The sequence below is a fragment of the Wolffia australiana genome, chromosome 17, assembly GCF_029677425.1.
Source record: "Wolffia australiana isolate 7733 chromosome 17, ASM2967742v1".
Taxonomy (NCBI): Eukaryota; Viridiplantae; Streptophyta; class Magnoliopsida; order Alismatales; family Araceae; genus Wolffia; species Wolffia australiana.
The window spans coordinates 7,074,041-7,088,710 of record NC_135851.1 but is presented as its reverse complement, the minus strand read 5'-3'; positions in this window follow the sequence as shown (position 1 = coordinate 7,088,710).

Sequence of the window (14,670 nt, the reverse complement as noted above, 5' to 3'; positions counted from 1 at the left end):
CTACCTTCTCTTTAATTCCAATTTTCTCATCATCAACTTTATTATAAAATTCATGACCAACTTACCCCGAATTACTGCATGATCCTTATCATAAATAACATGCTATATATCAATGTCAAAATAAATTGTACGTCCACTACTATGATAGGTTGAAGTTTGATGAGCTATCTAGCTTCTCAATGTCAAAACAAGATGATGATGATGATGCCAACAAGTCCAAATGAAATCAGCAAATAGCTCTCATACAATTTTTTATAAGAAACCCTTGATGCCTTTGTAAATCCATAAAAAAATCTGGAGAACATTAATATGATTGTATTAGAGATGGAATAAAGACCCACATTTTTTTCAAGTATGTCATCAAAATTCTTTGTTTAAAGTCAAATAGACGTTACGAACTCCGTTTTGGGGAGTTTAATTTGTCTTTGTTAATAGAGTGCATCCATAAATTTTATGACAGAACTTGATTCTTGAAAATATAGTTAATTAGTGATGAGAAAGGATTGCCTCCGTAATGAATACTGATAGAGAATTAATGACCTTTTGAATAGTTATTAAGGAATGAGCAGATTTATTTTAGAATATTAGAAATATGGTGAGATGATAAGTTGATAAATAAGGATCACAAATACTTGAACAGGTAGGGAATATAGATAGATGAGAGATAAATTCTAAAAATATGAAGGGATTGATGGATAATATGTGGGCGTCAAGCAAAATCACACCTCCATGTTTTTCTTATGTTGATTGAATAATATATAAGTTCATTATTATTCGAGTGTGAAGTTTACAATTTCTCAACATGAACACATGCAATAACTTAGTGAATTATGATGAGATCATAATACAATCATCACTAGTTTTTAAACATGTATTCTAAACACTCCTATTCAAGAGGGGCATCAAATTATCCTGATATAATAATACTATCTGATCTTACTTATACGATAAGTATGGTTGATCCTATGACTATTAGTGTGGAGACACTAAGGACAGATATTGGGTGCTCTTTGGAGAAAGATTTCACTGTACTGATGGTTATAAATCTCTGATTGTATAATACCTAAACATCAATCATGTTGATTCATGTCAAAGTTGTATAAGTGATCCATTGACTTGAGACACCAAGAACATCTCATGAATGGATTACTATGTTTTGGCTAAGACTTATGAGTCTCTAATCTTGAGATTCAACCAAGTTTTAGCTTGGATATAGAAAGAAGTCCACAGAAATGATTTTGTAGTCAAGACGGGGTCATTCACCCTCAGTAAAAAAAGAGATTGACTCAATGAAGACGATGCATCCAAATTCTTGGCCATGGTAGTGAGGATATTGGAGAAGATGATCCTCATTACACATAAGTACTAACCAAATGACGGATTAGGGTTTGACGATTAACCATACCCTAAGTCATACGGGAGTTTCGTGTAGAGGAATGATTGTACATGTAAGGTAACCCATGACAGACAAGGTTTCTTAAGAGAGTCAAATGACTACTCGATATCTTAAAGAGCATGAGGTGTAGCTTGGGACCCCATAGGCTGGAAACTTAACCTATTGATTGGGTTAAATCGATCATCTATTAATTAATCTATATGTTGATAAAGTTAACTAATAAGGTTAATCAATAAATGTTATTGGGCCTTAAATCTATTAACTATAATTATATATGGGCCTAGTACATCCTTTTAGTATTATCATTCACATAATACTAAAAGGATTTTGGAAGATATACTTTCTTTTCAAGGGTTTTTATGAAAAATCTTAACTAAGTAAAAAATAAGATGGCCCACCCATTTTAGGTGCCCAGGCAAGCCGGATATGGGTGCCCCCCTTTCTTATTTCTTTAGTTTCGCCACTCAATCCACAAGCCTCTTTGATGGTGAGAAGAATCACAAGATATTTGAGTGGTAAACAAAGAGAGGCTGCAACCTTCTAGTCACAAGATCTCTCCAGCAACCTTCTAGTTGCGTGGATACTGCTAGAGGTCAAGCAATTGATTGACTTGAAGAAACTCTCCCTATAAGCAAGTCGATTGTAGAAAAAAACAACCAAAAGGTATTCATTCTATTTTATATTTTATAGATCATTTTTGAAATGATCTAATGCTTCCGCTAATAAAAATAAATTTCATACATCAAAACTATATCCCTAGAACCCAGTACGGACTAGAATGATTATAAATTGGTTTATTCATATGTGTAGTAATTATTGCGTGTGGAATAAAAGGGAACAACTGAACTTGGTACGGATGGATGTATGTGAATAGATGGATTTGGAGGATGGCCTTTAGAACAAGATGGGAATTTAAGTGCAAGGAATCACCATAGATCCTTGTATTTCACTAGGATCAAGCCAATTCGAGACTGTATGAGAGCCCCTTTATTTCTGTTTTATCTTCTAACTTAAATCAATGATTTACACCAGTAAGATTGATGGACCTAAAAAACAGTTTCTTTCACTCTGCTTATAAATGTTGGAGATATTTTAAGATGATTTTAAAAAGGATACGAGGGCCTATTAACACAACCAAGGTATATAGTTATATCACAAAGATAAAGGTACCCTCAATGTCTCAGCTCAAAAATTATTTTGGATCTTCAGACATAATTTTATGAAGTTGATCATTATGTGACATTAATTTTTCCTCTTTTAATCATCCACATGTCAGATTACCAGCATGTCCACAGAACCCTCACTTTAGTTAAATATTTTGCTATCATTTTTTACATTTAATTACTGATTCGATGATTTCTTAAATTCTCAAAAATCAGAGCCAATAACTGATAAATTGTCTTGAAGATTCCTCAATCAACTATTATTGTGCTGTGACACATGCCATTCAATGACATAAAATCATAACATGTTTAAGTCACATTTAGTGCCTGACATGCTGATGTGACAATTTTTTCTCAGCTAACAAGGAAATGCCACATTTGAATGTATTTATGACTTCTGACACCATTTATGGAAATCTTAAGTAACAAGTTTTGTTTTACTGACACGTCACTTGATTTCTTGTTGAATTTATGGAAAATTTAATTTCCATATCTTGTAATGTTGAAATGTGTTTGACATATCAAATTTAATCCATGAAATTGATAAAAATTAAATTTACCCTTTTCTAGGCCATCCCAAGTCTCATGCATTAAAAAAAACAAAAAATAAGCTCATGATTGGCCCATCATGGTATCATGATTCATGATGACATAGCTAACCATTATCAAAAGCCAATTATTTGTCTCCATCAGAAGGAATTGGATGGCAACACAGGGTGGAGCATAATTAATATCATAAAATCCATTCAATTCCAAATTAATACCTCTATGAATTTGATCCCATAAATTTGAAAGAAAAATTTTTTTGCCTCAAAATTGTTTTCTTTTTGAATATGATGTCATAAAATTTTATAGAAATACCAAAAATTCATAAAGATCATGATGTTATTCTATGAATAAATTTAATCATTTTGTAATTGATAATACATATAAATGCTAATTGTAATGCAAATGGACATCATGCTCTTGTTGAATAAAATTTTATGCCATAAAATTCATGAGATGAATGTCAAAATTAGTGTATTATCAGCATGCACTTGTCACATGCTGCAATTAAAGAGTGGTAAAACAGAATTATTGTGTTATTTATTTGAAATTTACATATTTTTAAGCATTAAATAATTATAAATGTATTTTTTCAATATTAAAATTATTTTTAGAGTGATATTATGTTTTTTGGGATTTAATGGTATTTTTAAGGATTTTGTTGACATCACATTCTTAAAAAAATTATTTCTGATTCAAAATATATTTTATGAAAATTTTTATATAAGATTCTTTGAGATATTAATTTTATAAGTTGATATATATATATATATATTATATTTTTATGACATAGTATTGATTTTAAGGATTTATATATGTGTTTTTTTCCTTATAATCATGCCTTGTCATGTATTGCCATTCTATTCGATCAAATGGCGACCAATCAAAACCATTGGCAAATCACAGACAACATAATGCCCTATGTAGTGACTAACAAGCTGTTTTATTTTGTACTAGTAGGGCTGATGTTAATGAATATAAAAAGGGAGTGATTTAGATTGCAATAAATGCAATTTCAAGACTGAAGAAAAAATATGGAACAAGTCAAACATTATGGCGGTACACATGGCGCGCTCGTGTATCACCAAAATTGATGAAAAATAGAGATTGATGTTGATGTGGCACATATAAATGCATGCTACATCACACAATCATTTTAGAATATTACTTTTTTGACGCAAATGACATGCACCGTCGTGCCATTCATAACAAAAAAAATAAAGCATACAATATACTGACACAGTGTGCGGTGATGCGGTGCCAGATCACAATGATTAAATAATGATATCAAAATTTTTTGTCATTTTATTCTTTCCCATGCCATATGGCTTTCTCAAAGCGGTTGGCCACAAAGACGAGGTGATCACACAAATCACTAAATGAATGATGATTGGAATTTTAAATTGCCAAGATAAAATGAGGAAGCGGCAGCACTGATGATGAGGAGAGATAAAATGGAGAACTAGGATTTCAACATCACGTCCCACTATCGCATCACGTACAACTTGCTCTTTACGTCCCTCCAGTGCAATTTTCTCATTATCGTCACTTCATCCTCGTTGCCGCTCAATCTTCTAAATTCCTTATTATCATTATCTTCTTTATAGTATAATCATCTTAATTGTAATATGGATTATCATAGTCTCGCCTCGCATTTTCTCATCACTTGACTCCATTTTTTATGTGTATCTTATCTCATCACGCTAATAACTATTTGAAGAATAATAAATTATCACTATCTGTGGAAACAATCTATACCCATCACTAGCTATTATGATTTAAGTGAATACATGTTGATATTTTGACTGATTAATATAAAATAAAACACTAACACCATATTTAGGCCCTAATGTCTTAGCTCAATAAAGAGATACTCCATGGCAAGGGAGAAATCACCACCAATGATAAACCAATGTTGGGGGAATGGAAAACTAGGAGTTAGAGAGAAAGGGAAGGCATAAGGAGGTAGCTCTTTCACCGTAGTAGAACATCCTAGTGGCTATAGTTCACTTAGGGAAAGAAAGGGGTTTTGGGTTTGAGGGCCTTGATATGGATGAAACTTTTTAAGGATTCACAGTGGAGACTTTCAATGTAATTGAAACAACATCATTAAAACCATGGAATTGAATCAATTAGGCACATATTCTTGATTTCTTGGATCCTCAAGTGAGATGTGTTAAGTTGGTTAGGTGTCCACATCTAGACATATCCAGATGTGTCTGGGCTATCAGGCTAGTTAACTTCCCTACTAGTGCAATAACTTTTATTCACCTTCCAAGTTAATAAACTATAGCAGGATGTTAATTAATGTTGGATAAATTTAGCCCAATCTATTGGTAAAAAATCCTTGAAGAACTCTTCTCTGATATATCACTACCTTTGTCAAGGATTTCATCACATCATCTTGCTTGACATATATCGTCTAATACCGATGGTAGACAATCTTATCTTGACCACTAAATCATCTTCATGGACTTCTTGATGCACCTAAATTATTATGTTTTAGAATTTTGTAAATACAAACTCATAGGTTATAGTCAAAGTAAAACTGTCCATCCACAAGATGTCTTTGGTGTCTCAAGTTTAAGGACAACTTACACAACATTAATGTGGATCAGGATTGACAGTTTGGTGTAATACCATTTAGATATTTGTATGGATCAATTCAATGAACTCTTTTTGCTAAAGAGCACCCCCTATCTTCCTTAGTGTATCCTACACTTATGGCTACATGACTGGCACTATTCTTCATAATTGTGAGACTAAATAGTGTTATTCTTTTTGGATACTTCAATATCCTTTTGGAGGATCCTTAATACAAGACCCGCAATGAGAGTGATGGCGCGGCACCACCGGACGTCATCGAGCCCGCCACGGACGTCATCGAGCCAGCACGCGAGGAGCCGCCAAACGTCATCGAGCCTGATCGCGAGGAACCACCATCGTCATCAGGCCCGCCACCACCACGTGTCCAACCGACACGACGAGCCGCCGCAGCAGCCCGCAACCCCGAATTCAGATACTCGGCGTGACGCGTGCATCGTCTCACCATCGGAGCATTCCGTCTACCTTTCCCTTGCTTTGTTGTCGTTTCGCATCTTATGTTTCGTCTCTTTACGCCTTTGTTACTTTTCGTCATCGTGTCTTATGTGTCGTCGTGTAGTGAGGGGAAGAGCCCATATGAGGACGTCTTCCCCTCACATGGGCCTGACAAGCCCATTATCTTCCCTTTTTCTTAATTTCTTATTTTCTCTCTTGTTGTTAAAGGGGGGCCCACCTTCACCCATTATATAAGGGGAAGGGGTGGGCGTCCTAAGACCACTCTTTCTTGAATTGGCAGTTATTTTCTTAGAAGTGGAAGAGTCACGTTCGTGAGAGGAAGGAAGAAGAAGAAAGAAGAAGAAGAAGAAGAAGAAGAAGAGGAAGAAAGAGAAAGAAAGGGAGAAGAAGATCATCACCTCGACCCTCACTGCCGCCCAAATCCGATCGCCGCCGCTTCCCGCCGCCGGCCGCCGTCCGCGGCCGTTGTGACCACCTGTGCCATCTCCGCCGCCTTCTGCCGCCATTAGCACCACCCAACGCCTCTTACCGTCGCCCTCGACCCTCCCCTGCTGCCATTATCGTCCCCCGCACCTTTCCAGACTGCTACCATCGTTCTCTCTCCTCCCCGCGTCATTCCCGTTCTGTTGCCATCCCTCTCGACTGCTGTTACTCTTGATCCCGCCTCCTGCTGCCGTTCTCGACCCCCGCATCCTTCCGGATTGCTACCACCGTTCCCTCTCTCCCCGCGTTCCTCCGTTCTGTTGCCATCCCTCTCGCCCGCCATTTCTCACGCTTCACGTCACCTGCGCCGTCCACTCCCCGGATTCTCATCCTGCATCCGCAAACTGATCCACTCTCTCATTCCCGGGCCCGATCGCCGTTGGCGGGTTCCTACCGGCTGGCGCGAATTGCTGGGTTGGTTGCTGTGACTATCGGACTATCCGCAGCCCAAATCGGCTAGCCTAAGCCGCGGCCGATCACAACCTCGGGACGACGATCAGTGCCCACTATCGAACCGCAAGGATACCTACACCGCGGCCGCTCGTGCTTTGCCATCACCCTCCGGAATCTGACGGTACAAACAAACGTCGCCAGCGCGACGAAGGTACCCTCTCGCTCTGCTCTCTCTCGTCTCTTACCTTCTTCAGTATACTTTCGTATTGCCTCCTCCGCGCTCGGGTTAGGTAGGTGAGTGTGCGACAGGTTGAGACGACGATGATATCTCACGAGAGTCTTTACCCGTCCAGCACGAGTTGGGAACACCCGTCATGTGTGAGCATCTCAGCGGGAATTTCCCGTTCGATGACGTACTCGCCCTCGACCCCCTCGGGCGAGGTTCAGGAGGCCCGTCGGGCTTCACTCAGGCGACCCGTCATTTCTCTGGGGCGGCAATTCATTGCTCGTCGGCGCACACACGTACGATATTAGGCTTTCATTCATTTATCTCGTCATTATTATCTGTCCACCCGCCTTCATCAGACGACGTTTATCGACATAGTCCGATTAGTTACTTGATTCGATACCGAGCCCTTACCCTCGGTGACGGTTGAACGACGTTGCGACGATGTCCGGCATCAGAGAGTATAATGGGCTCATTCGAGGAAAAAGTGACAGAAAAATAAAGGACAATACGTCACTTTTTATGGGTGTTGAATGATGAAGTCCCCCTTTCCCACATTCTATAATGGGCTGCAGATACATACACCAACATGCATGATAAGGATAAAGAGTGAAGAGAGCTTGAGAGAATAAGAAAGAGAGAAATAAAAAATAAAGAAAGGATATAAAAGAGGTACAAGATATCTATGAGAGAAAAATAAAGAGGATGATAAAAGTGAAGTAGATATAAATATAAGGAAAGAGATACATAATATAGATAGAGAGATAAGTGAAACATAGAGGTAGTAGAGAGATGGAAAGAACAATAAGGAGGGAGAGACATAATAAAGCTAGAGATAAGATATCTACGAGAAGAGGAAAGAGATGTAGAGACATATTGGGATATATAAAGGAAAATAAATAGAGAAGAGAGATGAATGGAGAATGGGACAAAGAGCTAGAGAGAGAGACAAAAATATAAGATATAAATAACTGATAAATCAGATGGAAGATAGGTATGTAGAGGAAGATAAAGAGAGATAAAACATAGCTAGCAATAGAAGGTATCAATAGCAAAAGTATTGTAGAACAAAGGTAGAAAGAGATAGATCAAAGCGGGAAAATGGTGCTAGAGAGATAAGGGTAGATAGATGAGATGCAGAGAAAAAGATAGAGAGAGAAATATTGGACTTGAGATAGAGACAAAAAGAGATCAAGAGACATGGTTAAAGATAGATAGAGAGAGAGAGAAAAAAAGAGAATAATAGTTATGCAATTATAAAGTAAAAGTGAGAGATATGTAATATTTTGTATGTCAGAAGAAGACAATGCCTAAAGAGGGCTAGAGGAGCCATTCACTTCCTAGGGTTGTAGATTTCATTTTTTTATTTGTGTCTAAATTAGCCAACTCTTTTTAGAATGTAAAAATATATGAAAATTGAAAACATCTAGGCTAAAAAAGGCCTCAGGGCTTTGAAGAGTGCAATGAGCTTTTGTCAAAGACTTCCCATAACCATCTAGGAACAAAAATTCATCAGTCCAGCCATCATTCCCTCTCTCCATCTTGAGGTAGTATTGGATCAAGGCTGGAGAGGCTAAAAATAATTAATTTATGTTGTTTTATTGTTTCAGCATGTTTATGATTATTGAATTTCTACTATGACGTGAAGAGTACTATAATTTTTTATTACTCATCGTATAAGTTTATCTAAATGGCTGAGAGATGCAAGGCTTTGGGGAGGGGGGAGACAAGTTGACAAAGAGTTAAATTATATTTTATTAAGTTTTATCTCGTAAGTAAATCCTAATCTTGACCCATGTAAAAACATTTTTTCACTAAACGTTGATTTGATCTAGATGATCCAAGGCTGTAGAGAGATAGATAATTGTGATATATTAGGTGGAATTATATGATTGAAACTAAAGTGACCATTTGATAGCTAATCAATGACTGTATGAATTAAATCCAATGTGATAATATATAACTAAAGTGTGATCATTTTGGCAGAGCACATCAACACATATATGTTTGGGACTTAAAACATAATAGCATGTGGCAGTGGGAGAGATGATACTTAATGAATAATGATAAATTAGATAGGTACATGAGAATCAATGGACATTTTTCATAAGGAATGAAAAACATAATCTTTACTTTTCTTATTCTTATTTTTATTACATTTCTCATGGAAGGGAACAAGTAATGTATCATTTAATCACACAATATTGAAAATAACAGATACAACATGGACACTGTCCTACAGTGCACTCAATGGGCTGATGATTTGTGGACAGAAATCATGGTAATACCAATGGCACTTGCATAGAAACAAGAGAACCAGAAGGTAGCTATGTCTGCGACAAGGAAATGTAATAGAATCAGTGGTGGTGACATGTATGATGCCATCGGTGGCATTAGTACATCAGATCTTGGTTCAGGGCCTAGCAGGTTAGATCCAACCCAATGAGATAGATCTGGCCATACAAAAGGCCATCAGGGAGGGCGTCTCTAAGACCCATCACATCTAGGTCCAAAGAACAATGAGATTTGAGCTTGCATCTGTCAGGTCATATTCATCCATTAGAGGGAATATGTTAAACTTAATTTATGAGGCTCAGATGATACATTAAGGATTATTCGATATTCATAAAGGTCATAATTTTAATTGTATTTGTTGATCACCTAAGTGCTCGTCTATTGACCCACAATCATCAAATGTGGCTCACTATGACTGATTCATCCCCCACCACCAACATATGTGCTTCCTTTATGAAAGTGCAACATTAGGAAATGATGACGCCAAGTCTCTAAGAGGCTGTGTTTTATAAACCTATACCTTCCCTTTCTTTCTCCTATCTTCCCCCAACACTATTTCCTTGATATGTTTTAGTTTTTGGGGAAGATCCTCCTCTTATTTTCTTTTCATCTTTTCTTGTCCCTTGAAGCTTGAGTGGGCGACAGCTCTTTGGACCTTGAGGAAAGGAAAGAAAGAGAAGTTAGAAAAGATGATATACAATCAATATATCAAGATGAGGATTCCACTGGATGAGTGTGGTTCAAAACAAACAATGTTGGTCCCCACAGGGCCATGAAGTTCAATAAGTTTGTTATTATGGTTCATGTTAATAAAAAAATATGATAAAATACAATTACCTCCATTATTATTATGAAATTATTAAATAAAATTAAATAAAAAATAAAATAATTCCTTTATATTTGTCTCACCATTTAGAATATAAATAATTAACTAGTAAAATATTATAGCTACCTAATGCACCCATCTTTTCTCTCTCATTCATACATTATAGTATTATCATATGAAAATTACCCTCATTGTCAACTATATCTTATACATCAAAATTTATTTATTTATTATTATATTTCTATGTTATAGGATATTACTATTTTTCTATATTCAATTAATATTTATTTACATTATTTTATCTATTTCTCGCTCCTCTTTCTATATTATAAATATATATATTCTCTACATTAGCATAATATTCCAGATTATATCATAAAATTTTCTAGGCATTAATCTCCTTCATAAAATGCAGCAATATATTATAATACTTACCTTTATGTCACACTTCTGGTATACTATAATGAGAACACATAATAAGACAGCCCTCTCTGATAGTTATAGTATTATTCATATTTTTATATATCTTGGACTAATGGATTCATTGAGTAAAATGGTATATGGGCCTACAGGATCGCACACATAAATTTCATTGGATAATGAATGATATACTTACGCCCATGAGCTTTGATAAAAAAATTACATTTTAGTATAATAATACCCTAAGTCCTATGTGAGACACATCAATTAAAGTTTCTCCTTAGTCAACACCTTATTATCCCTTCTGATTTAACACTACCCCATCTCGTTGTGACAGTAATGGTCATAGTATCCTTATGGATCTCTGGCTGCATTGCTTGAGAAGAAGGCAAAAAAATCCTACATGATGTGGATGGCTCGCGACAACTTGTTCAATTAATCAAATGATACAATATTCAATTATGCAAAAGGTGATTTTATTTTTTAGTATTTCTGACTATATTTTTTTGAATTTTGATTTGATTTATATCTATTTTTATTCATGAATATTATTTCAGACTTTAATCACTACCAAACCCCACCACTGTATCCCAGACTTTATACTAGTCAAGATTAGGTACAAGCCTATAAATCATGATGGCCCACTTGCAGCACACATGGTCATTTTTTGCACTGAGTTGACAAATGGCCCGCTCCAAGCACATGTATAGGCACCCTCAGACATTGTGGTTGTCTGCTCATTTGGCGATCCTAGTGGCACAAATGTTTTCACTTGATCTAGATTTTTCAGCTGGGCCAAAAGGAAAGATCCACATGTAGTGGGCCTTAGAAATGTCGCTTTACCCTCAGACATGGGTGGGGGATTATAATCACAAATAATATGCTAATTTAAACTTCATTCAAATGATCATAAATACATATTTTTAAGGCTTCAATGATTTATTACATGTTTAAAATAAAATTATTTTTTTATCAAATTTATGGTATAAAGATATTTTTGGCATCACATTTCACGAGGAAAAAAAATATTCTTCAGAACATATATAAGAGGATTTATTTAAATATTTTATGGTTATATTATATTTTTAAAATGAAAAATTAAAATTTCCTGGTTATGGTATTAATAGAAAATCTGACATTCACTTCAGGAATTACATAATTTTATAAGTTAATGTATATCTAGGATTTATTTAAATATATTAGGGGTTTTCTTGTATTTTTTAGAATAAATTCTGATTTTTTCCATTTTTGGTATTTTGCTAACATTAAACTCATCAAAAATAGTTTTATAAGTCAGAATTCTAAAATTTTAATTTACTCAAATGTTTTTAAGGAGTATTTTTTACTATTTGAGTATGATACAATTCTGGGAATATGATACATTGATCAAGAGGAGAGATAAAATCAAACGGTTTGAGAATTATTCAACTTCTAATTGCTATATTCAATGATCCAGAAGAATGTTTTGCCAAAATTTCAAGGGTAGCTTTGTATTCCTCCCCTCTATTCAACCATTGCCTTGGAACTACATGTATATCTTCCCATCTTTGTAACAAAATGTACCCTTATATTTTGTTCCCCGTTATGATTAGCAAAATGATTTTCTCATGATAATCTCATTTGGGTATGTCTTGCATTTTAAGAATTAAGGATTGAAGGAGTGATACTTTGATCAAGAGTCATGTAGATAGAGCCCCACTTGGCCTGTTGGGCTTATGACGATGGAATAGTGTGATCATTTCCTTTTTCAAACTCACATCATCATATTTTTCCTAGGTTATCATCTTTGATAGACTATGTTTTCATCTTCCTACATCCACCGCCGACTCCACTGCTGTCTCTCGTGTATATGTCTCTATCTTTTTTTGGAACCATCAACAGTAAATCAGTATCACTTTCCCCTACTTCGCTGCTCACCAACATGTATCTTCACCATCTTTTTGACAATTATCGGTGGCATTAATAAATCTTCTCCCACTCCATTCGTGATGTCAGTATCAACCATTATTCCTGCATTGACCAAGCACCAGATAAGATATTTAGCTATAAATAATTAGAATTTACCAATTACTATAATAATTTGGATAAATTAGTTTAATTACGATAAATATTTCCCATTCTTCCTAGAATTATCTGGAATTGATTTTCACTAATTTTATTTCATTAAAATGAGATTTCATTTCCGAATTTTTTTAAATACTTAAAAATAAATTTAAAATTTAAATTCACTTATTAAATACTTTCTTCTTGCGGATTCTACTCTTGCTCTATACTCGCAAATAAAACTATAAAAATACGGTATACATCAGAAGCATCAGACCGCAATATTAACCCCAATTCTAATCCAGTAATTTGGCTCATTAGATACAAAATATGAGGTATTGTGCAACTTCTAGATTTTTAATTCAGAACTCATGCAACCTGAACGAACGCTCATATCAATGCACCATTTCATACCAATGTTCACATATGCCACGAGATTTAACTAATATTTATATAATAAATTGAAAAGATATTGTTTGTATATGTAAATAATCTAATATTTATATTACTTAATTTAAATTAAATATTAAAAATAGTGAATATATATATCTAATTTATTGATATTAATAATTTAAATTATATTTATTTAATATTAATTAAATAGATTAAAATTTAAGAATGTCCATTTAAAAATTTCCTACATGAACTAATTTGTTGCTGCATGAACTATTTTAAAATCATGAATATTTATAAAATTTAAGGAAAAACATATTTAAGACTTATTGGATTGAATTATTTACAACTATTTAAGTTTCACGAAGACTATTATATCATCTTAACATATTAAATTAATATAGGTTGAATTTTAGTGTAATAATAATTTTTATGTTTTGAAAAAAAAATAGCAAGACTAAATTTTCTTTTACATTATCATTGTCATCAGATTTACAATGTGTGATGTAGGGGCAACAAATAATGGTTGACAAAATATAATCAAATTGGGTTTTTAGGTTTGATTATGGACTATAGTCAATTGAAACTCATATGTGTAAGATTCATATTTCTCAGCTTTACGGATCAGTCACTATATCATATTACATAGGTTATACCCTGAAAATATAGAGCATAATAAAAGATCAAAAACCCTCAACTTGGGGTTGTGTTTTTTCCATGAGGGTTCCATCTAACTTTATACCCATCGTATAATTAAGGAAATGCTTGTATCAAATTTATAATTTTATTGTTGCCACAAATTTATTAGATGAAAGGTATTTTTAAGTCCTCTGAGATGAGTGCTTGATATGAACCATTATTAACAGGTTAATATGAAAGAATTTATGTATTTATTTTCATTAAATTGGTCATTTATGAAGGTTTTAAATCCTAAAATTAATCAAATGAATTTGTCTTTTTTAGAAAGATTTATGATTTTTTTCAATTCTGAAGTATTCTTTAAATATATTTTAAATGTATTTTCCTGGATTTTTTACATCATTATTTAAAATATATTTAAAATGCATTTAAAATATGAATTTTTTAAGTGATAAAATATATTTATGTATAATTTGGCATTATGTTTAATTTTATATGAATTTATTTGTATATTTTTGGGTTTAAATTTCACTGTGCCATGTGTTATCGTTTGATTTTATTAAAGGGTGACCGATTAGAATTTCCCACAGTGATTGGCCCCAATCATAGCAAAAAGGTGCCATTATGGCATTGTTAATCACAATTCCATAATGGCTAATTATTGACTGACATAAAATTATTTTGTAATACGAATATAGGACATGGTCCAATAAGATAAAAGGGGAGACTTAATTCATAATAAATACAATTTTGGAAATCAAGAGAGAGGAAAAAGTATTATTTACCT